Raw genomic sequence first — 9,565 nt, forward strand, 5'->3', positions numbered from 1 at the left:
TGACATCAGCTAGGTCAGTGATATGTTTATGTCTAACCCCAGAAACAATATATACACGACATGCACACTATAATACAAAAATAAGATCGATGCAATGCAATGGTTGAAGTGAAATGTAGTCCTACCAAAACAATAAAGTTGTCAGTAATGGTAAAATATTTTACACTGCTTTTTTAATATTTAAATTAATTAAAATTAGATGAAATTTAAATGAGTTTCTCAGTCACACTAGACTCGTGTCTTAGAAAGTTCAATTTGGTGGCCATATAGACTATATTAGATGAAGGGTGGGAATGAGATGAGCATCAGAAAAAACTGAATACAAGGTATCTGTCCAATATTACTAGGCATTGCAATAATCCAGACTGGACATAAGGAAGATTCACTACAGCTGTGATGGTAGAAAAAAATCAAGTATTTTTCATACATTAAGTAGAATCAGCAGGACATGATGGGATGTGAGAGACCACAAATTCCAGAAAGATTCTCAAATACTGCAAGTGTACCGGTAAACCCCCATTTCAATCATTTAATTCCAGCCTATTAGAACTTTTGTTCAATACTGGCATCCAGGAAGTTGGGTTCCATGGTTGGTATTTGAATTAGGGCATCTGCTAATTACCCCCCCATATCAATCTCCCTTTCTTCCATAATAAAAGAACAATCACTTCTTTATTTCCTTGTGTGCACCACTAGGATGGTGATTCCCCCACCTTATTGGTCCATGGCTCTTCTGTTATGTCCAACTGGAGATAATCGAAATTGTGTGGCAGTTTGAAGGAACCGACCTTAAACACACCTGGTTATCTCCCTTTCTTCCTTCCTCCATGCCTCCATTCTACTGCCTGGATTTGGATAAGATGGTTTGGAGGACTTTGGAGCACAGCCACACCTGGCTTAGACTGTCACCTCCAGAATTTTAATGTGACAGAAAAATTTTCCTGGTTGAACCAGTCATTCTGGGTCATTTGTACAGCCAAACTATCTTTACTGATTCATCCTGGTTACTGTATACTAAGAACAGTCATCACATGTTCCTATCTCATCTCAATCAAAAACAGAGCAGAGATTTTTACATGAATATTCCCATGTTAAGTATTCATTCCCACCTCATCAAAAATTCAGAATACCTGCAAGGGGGAGACATTTTTATTTCCCTTCTAGGACATACTTTTCTGCTTTTCTAGAAGAATTCAAATAGTGCCAAATGACATTTTGAAAGACTACATGAGCTTTGGAAGAAAAGTCATTAGAGGCTGTTATTTAAGACCATCCCTTGGGGAAGAGGAGCCAAGTTAATTTATAGAATATTATGAGCACTGGGTGTTATACACAACTAATGAATCATTGAATACTACATCAAAAACTAATGATGTACTATACAGCGGCTAACTGAACATAATAAAAAACAGAATATTGCAAGATAGGAGCTTAAAATAAATGCTTCTATGCTTGGGAAACATAAGCAATGAGCATTAGCAGAAGTTACTGGAATTATCAAAGCCTGCTATACTTGGCTTTTAAACTGATTGTTCATGTCTATCTTTGTGAAATTGAGATAGAAAACTGCTTTGAGGCAGGTAGAGAAAGAGCAGCTACAATCCATGAATGAACAGTCATGTTTTGTTTCTCCTAACTAGCCAATTTACAATAATTCCATTCTGAAACTTGGGCTTAATAAATCTGAACTGCTACCTCCAACCTTGGGAACCCTAGGTTCTTTCAAGAGTGGAAATAGTACTCCAGCCTATCAGAGATGCCATACTGATTCATTTAAAGTTTGCAGAGGGGTGTTACAATTTCTCTTAAAAAGGTAGAATTGAAACTAGACCCACAGAGAGAAGTCTGAGGATTAAGGCCTAGACCAGGATGTCTATCCTTAATCTGTCCTGAGCTTGATTCTGATAGAGAGAACCAGATACACAGTTTATGTCCTTGACACTGTAAGAATGAAAGTTTTTGCCCTGGGACCTGGAATAAGTAAGTACTCCTGTGAATTCTCAGACTCAAATTATCCCCTGTAGACATGTGATTGACCCTTCTTCCACCTAGCCCAGAAACAAATATTTCAAGTCCTTCTTCCATGAGCATACTATTCACTTCATTTGTGTACGTTCCAATCATGACCTCTGACACTTTGTGATTTCATTTCCCATCAGGATGCTGGAACCAAGAACCTTCTTTTAACCTACAGAGATAGCCCTTGTACTGAGGACACAGAGATGAATCTGAAATATACCTGCCTGTTGAGTTAGAAAGGTAGACCAGTAATATGATACTTATAATGCAGTACAACTAAGTGCTATGAAATAATAGTAAAGGGGGCTGAGGTAGGTAGGCACCAAAAACAAACAGAATCTGGCAGGACTTCATGAAATAAAGTGAAGACTTCTATTTGGAGCGGAAAAATCCTACAAATTAACTAAAAATGCTCAGTAAAATAGAAAAATTATTTCAAATGCTGACAGATATTCTATCGAGTGCTTGTATAGCAGAGTATCTAAGAATATTAAAGAAATCTGCACTGGGGGCAAAAGTGAAAACAGAAACTGAAAAGTCAATAATGCTGGGGCTACCTGGGATGTTACAAAATGAATGGACCTGGAGATGAAAGTGACGCTAGAAGCTACAAGGAGCAACAAATTCAAACACATAGTGGGAGATTTTAACACATCGCTCAGTAAATGATTCTTCAAGCAGATAAAAATTGCATGATGAATATATTGATCTTACGAGCATATTATAAAAGCCATGCACTTAACATGCACTGAATTCATGCTGAAGTGCCTATGGATTATTTTTAAAACCTGACCAAGTTAGAAAACTCAAACATCCTGATTCCACAACTTATAACAAAGGTATGATAATCAAAACTGTTACTGACATAAGTGATAGACACACAGATCAATAGAATTGAGAGACCATAAATAAACCCATATACTATATTGTCAATTGATTTTTGACAAGGAGGCCAAGACCATTTTATGGGGAAAAAACAGTTTCTTCAACAAATGGTGCTGGGAAAACTGAATACCCAGATGCAAAAGAATGAAGCTGGGCCCTAACTCACATCATAAAAAAATAAAAAAAAACTAACTCAAAATGGATCAAAGACCTAAAAGGAAGAGCTTATAGAACTCTTAGAATAAAACATGGGGGTGGTGGGAGGAACTTCATGAAATTGGATTTGGTAGTGATTTCTCGGATATAACACTAAAAGCACAGGAAACCAAAAACAGATGAGTTGGACTTCATCAAAATTAAAAACCTTTGTATATCAGCAGTCACTATAAACAAAGTGAAAATGGCCCTCAGAAATGGAGGAAATATTTCAAATTATCTATCTGACAAGAGATTAATATCCAGAATATATAAAGAATTCCTACAACTCAGCAACAAAACAACAAACAGCCCAATTAAAAAATGAGCAAATGGGGGTGCCTGGGTGGCTCGGTTGAACATCCGATTCTTGGTTTCAGCTTGGGTCGTGATCTCAGGGTTGTGGGATCAAGCCGTGTCAGGCTCTGTGCTCAGTGCCGAGTCTGCTTGAGACTCTCTCACCCTTTCCCTCTGCCCCTCCCCCCACCCCATGCTCCTGCTCTAAAATAAATAAATCTTTTTAAAAAATGAGCAAATGAATTGGTATTTCTCCCAAGAAGCTATGCAAATGGCCAATAAGCACATGAAAAGATGATCAATATTAATCATTAGGGAAATTGGGCAAATCAAAACCACAAATAGATACCACTTCACACCCACTAGGATGGCTATTTAAAAAGAAAGAAAGAAAGGAAGAAATAACAAGTGTTGGTTGAGGATGTGGAGAAATGACAACCTTTGTGCAGCTGGTAGAAATGTAAAATGGCATAGTTGCTATGGAAAACAATATGGTAACCCTCAAAATTTTAAAGATTTTATTTATTTGACAGAGACACACAGAGAGAGGGAACACAAGCAGGGGGAGAGGGAGAGGGAGAAGGAGGCTTCCCACCAAGCAGGGAGCCTGATGTGGGGCTTGATCCCAGGACCCTGGGACCATGACCTGAGCCAAAGGCAGACGCTTAACGACTGAGCCACCCAGGCGCCCCAACCCTCAAAATTTTAAATATAGAATTATCATTTAACCCAACAATTCCACTTCTACATATATACCCAAAAAATTGAAAGCGGGGATTTCAACAGATATTTGTACTCCAATGTTCACATTATATCACAATAGCCAAAGGTAGTAAAAACCCAGTGTCTACAATAGATGAATGGATAAACTAAATGTGATATATATATGTGTATATATATATGTTATCATATATGTATATATACTGTGGAATGCTATTCAGCCTTAAGAAAGGAAAAATTTTGATATATGCTACAACACGGATGAATCTTGAAAACATCACACTAAGTGAAATAAACCAGACACAAAATGACAATATTGTATGATTCCACTTATATAGGGATAGGGTACCTAGAAAAGTCAAATCCATAGAGACAGAAAGTAGAACAGTAGTTACCAGGGGTTTGGGGGAGCAGAGGCTGTGGCAATGGGGAGTTATTTAAGAAGTACAGAATTTTGGTTTGGGATGGTGAAAAGTTCTGGAGACGGATAGTGGTAGTGCTTGCACAGTGTAAATGTACTTGGTGCTACTGAATTGTGCACTTAAAAATTGTTAAAATGGTAAACATTATGTTAACATATATTACAATACGAAAAATAATGAAGAAAACTACCTATTTATAAAATAGAAATGAAGACTATTATAATTCTTAATCTTGAGTGCATGATAGCCAAGTGAAATCATGAAGTAAATAATAAACAGGTTTATCTGTGAAAACAACACTCCTGTCTCAATACCCCCTTGCCAAGTTAAAAGCAAATTAAGCACAAATTTTTTGTTCTACGTATGAGAAACAAAATGTTTGACTGAATTAATAAGCAGGTTTTAAAAGATTCATTTTTAAGTAATCTCTATACCCAACATGGGGCTCGAACTCACAGCCCCAAGATCGAGTCATGTGCTCTACTGACTGAGCCAACTAGGTGCCCCAATAAGCAGTTTTTATGTATCAATACACAGATGAACACACTGATGTGAAAAAGAATGAGCTAAGGATATAAATGGAGATTTAATAAAAATAAATGTGTACATGAAAATATATCTAGGGGCGCCTGGGTGGCTCAGTCGTTAGGCATCTGCCTTCGGCTCAGGTCATGATCCCAGGGTCCTGGGATCAAGTCCCATATCCGGCTTCCTGCTCAGCAGGAAGCCTGCTTCTCCCTCTCCCACTCCCCCTGCTTGTGTTCCTCCTCTCGCTGTCAAATAAATAAATAAAATATTTTTTAAAAAAGAAAATATATCTAAATTTATGAGATATATAGATATGTCATTAAATATTCCATATTGGCCTAAAAACTAGCAAATTTTTATAAAAGTCATATCCATGGTACCATAATTTTCATGCACTATTAATTCCAAATGAATTTGGTGTAAAAGAACTCATATACAACTTTCCTAGATGGTATTTTATGCCCTTACTTAAAACAAATATGTTCTTGAATGCAACCCATTTAAAAGAATATACTTCATGGTAATGGTTAAACTAAAGTGACAAGTTATATTTTCCATAGGATTATTTATATTATAAGCAAACTTTGGAAACAATAATTCTGAATAGGCAAATAAAGTATTCTATTCCAAAAAATGGAATTCTGGGCAGGTGTTAATAATAATTATGTAGAGGTATAATGACTGATAAGAGATCTCAAGACATGAGAAAAAATGGGTTACATATAAAAATAGGTCTCCCCAACTTTGTAAAGTTATAGATGTGCTGTAAAATATAAATGTGTAATATAAACAGTATTTTTAAACGTATATTTAATATTAGGCACTGGCTAATTCTAACTAGTTGATAAAAATTTGAAATTCAAGTTTCATCATCCTTAAGAAGATAATTCCTTTTAATATTTGTATAATAAAGAGTGGTTCAGCCCTAAAGGCCCTGAAACACAACCAATATGGCTCAAATCCATATCATCCCACTTGGAAATGGTGGGCCTTGGGCAAGTTGCTTAATATTCATAAGCTCTATTTTTGCTCATTGTTATAATGGCAACATTACCACACGAGCAGGGGTTTGCTGCTAGATTTAAATTGGTTAATTATGGGGCACCTGGGTGGCTTAGTCAATTACGCATCTGACTCTTGATTTTGGTTCAGGTCATGATCTGAGGGTTGAGAGATCCGGCCTGCATCAGGCTCTGTGCTGGCGTGAAGCCTGCGTAAGAGTTTCTCTGTCTCCCTCCCACACTCGTGCTCTCTCTCGGAAAAAAAAAAAAAAAAGTTAATTATGTGAAACTTTTAGCACTGTACCAGGCACATGTTAAGCATAAACATAATTTACTCAGTCACCCTCCTTGGGATAAGGCATGTTGTTGCTGGAAAAAACTGACAATGATTGAGTTGAACACCAACAGCATCTACTGCTTTAGCCAAAATCCCCCTATCGAGTGAGAGCTGTGATGGTTAATTTTATTTGCCAATTTGACTGGTCCACAGGTGTTCAGGTATTTGGTTAAACACCATTTCTGGGTGAGTCTGTGAGAGTGTTTCGTATGAGATTAACATTTGAATCAGGGGACTGATTGCCCTCCCCTATGTGAGCAGTCCTCACCCAATCCATGGAAGGCCTGAATAAAATGAAAAGGCTAAATAAGAAAGCTTTCTGTGTTTATCTTGAAGCTGGGACATCAGTCTCCTCCTCCGTTCTGACTCAGTCTCCAACTGGAACTTAACACCATCAGCTCTCTTGGTTCTCAGGCCTTCAAACTCCAACTCGCACTATACCATTGAGTCTCCTGGGTCTCCAGCTTGTCAAATGCAGATCTTGGGACTTGCTGGCCCCCATGTCCTTTCTCTGTCTCTCCTGCCCCTTTCCCTCTCCCTATATATCCTATTGGTTCTATAGATGATAGAGATAGATGATAGATAGATAGATAGATAGATAGATAGATAGATAGATAGATAGATAGATGCAGAGCTCTATAGATTCTATCATCTATCTATCTCTATCTACCCAGCCAGCCAGCCAGCCATCCTGTTGGTTTTGTTTCTCTGGAAAGCCCGGACTAACACATGAGCTAAAGAAAGAATTTTAGGCATACAAGGGCTCAGCAATTATGCCATTTACTGAAGGGACCCACATAAACTGTCTAGGGAACTCCTAAGAAAGGGGGTCCAGCCAAATGACATTTAAACATTTAAATCAGAACTAAGCTTTCATGAAGGGGAGATGAGGTGAACACACAGCAGTGATGTTCCCACACCTCTGAACCTCTTCCAGTTCCTCTCAAAGTCTCAAGCACTTTCTTCTCTTGGGGCTTTCGCAATACAGACGATTCTCTTCGTCTTTGCCATAAGGTTCACTCTCAGCTTTCAAACTGCTGCTTATTTATTCCCTTACAGGCCTTCCTTATATCTCTATTTAAATCAAGATCATCCATCACTGGTTCTCAAAATCCTCTTCTTTTTCATTATCGTTCATCATACTGTGTAACTTTATTTATATTTGGATTTTCTTATGTCCATCTCCATGGGTCAAATAAAATGCCCATTACAGCATGACTGTTGACTCTTCAGTTATTCATCTCTAACAGGAGTCGGAAAACTTTGGGAGGTCGCCTGGGTGGCTCAGTGGGTTAAGCGTCTGCCTTTGGCTGAGGTCATGGTCCCAGGGTCCTGGGATTGAGCCCCACGTCGGGCTCCCCGCTCTGCGGGAAGCCTGTTTCTCCCTCTCCCACTCCCCCTGCTGTGTTCCCTCTCCTGCTGTGTCTCTGTCAAATAAATAAATAAAACCTTTTTAAAAAAGGAAAGAAAACTTTGTCCTATGGGCTAAATCTGGTCCACTGCCTTTTTTTGTGTGGCTCTGGCCCATCAGCAAAGAATAAGAATGGTTTTTACAGTTTGGCGGGGTGGGGGGCGGAGGGGGACTTTTACATTTGTAAATGTTGGAAGAAATCAAAGGACAGTCCTTTGTGGTAGTTGAAAATTATGAGATTCAAAAAAAAAAAGAAAATTATGAGATTCAAATGTCATGTCAAATGTCACTGGAACACAGCCACACTCAATCACTTACATTTTATCTATGGCTTCTTTCAAGATACCACCTCAGAGCTCAGTAGCTGTGATAGACACCCTGTAGCTCACAGACTCTAGGATATTGACTGTCAGGCCCTTTACAGAAAAAATTTGCCAACTCCTGCACTATACTCAGTATGGAGTACCAATGCCTAGCAGATAATGGAATCTATTGGTCCAAGTTTGGTATATCACTGACATCAGGCATTTACCTCAGGGGCTGGACTTTTAAAAGCAGTAACTTAGGGGCACCTGGGTGGATCAGTCAATTAAACGCCTGACTCTTGGTTTCGGCCCAGGTCATAATCTTAGGGTCTTGAGATCAAGCCCTGCATTGGGCTCTGGGCTCCATGCTGAGCGTGGAGTCTGCTTGAGACGCTCTCCCTCTCCCTGTGCCCCTCCCCTCCACTCACTCTGTCTAAAATAAATAAATAAAATCTTTAAAAAAATTTTTTAAAGCAATCACTTATACCCAGGCATAAATAATTTAACACAATATGGCCCAAATAAGGAGATACTAGAAACAGAAGGGTAATTTTTTCAACCACATGAATTATTTCAAAATCACCCCTTCCAAGAAAGCAACTAGAGGTTTTCCACCAGCTAAATGAATAGAAAAGTAAAAATTCAGTATCGGAGAGAAGTGAAGAAAACCCCCATAGGGATGGTGGTAGAGGAGGCCAGATCTCTTGAGCATCAGGCATAGAAGGCAACCGGTTAGGATGGATCATATTAAAAAATTGTGGCCAAGGATAATGCAGACCCACTTCTCCACAGTAAACACTCAGGAATAGTAGAAGTAAACTGAATCAAAATTTTTATTGGTGAAATCCATAATGGTGTATGGATGTCACTGAATTATGATGCATTAATGGAATATTTTCAAATCTTGAATGTCTACTATGAGGCAATAAGTTCTCCTAATTTACATAGACTATCTGCCCAAGAATACAGAAGATGCTGAAAAATGTAGCTGTCCCTAAAGAGTCATTGTATAGCTTGAGAAAAGGGGAGAGAATAACACTCATTTCTTTTGAACTTAGCCCTATGTTTGTGTGCTATAAAAATAAACTTAGTAAATATATTCCCCCAAATTCTAATCACACCTTTGTTTCATTTCCACATTGTTCATTTTGGCCTTCTCATCCTTGAAGCTAACAGAATTCCAGGAATTAAACTTAAAAACGTAGGCTTCTCTGACTCTGGGAGAGTGAAAAAATTTTACAAGGTTAAACCATTAATATTTCCCCTGTCCCTCATAGTTACAAAAAAAAAAAAAATCGGAAAATAAAAAACTCCTAGTAAATGTTCTAATACTGAATTTAATACTTCAGAATTTTTGCTATCTTTTTGAAATAAACACTAACCTCTGATTAGTCTGTAATTATACTTAATGGTCTTAATATACGCATTTAATTTAAACTGTCATC

Source organism: Callorhinus ursinus, unplaced genomic scaffold (genome assembly GCF_003265705.2).
Source record: "Callorhinus ursinus isolate GAN/ISIS: 27379988/994484 unplaced genomic scaffold, GSC_fseal_2.0 scaffold71, whole genome shotgun sequence".
Classification (NCBI taxonomy): domain Eukaryota; kingdom Metazoa; phylum Chordata; class Mammalia; order Carnivora; family Otariidae; genus Callorhinus; species Callorhinus ursinus.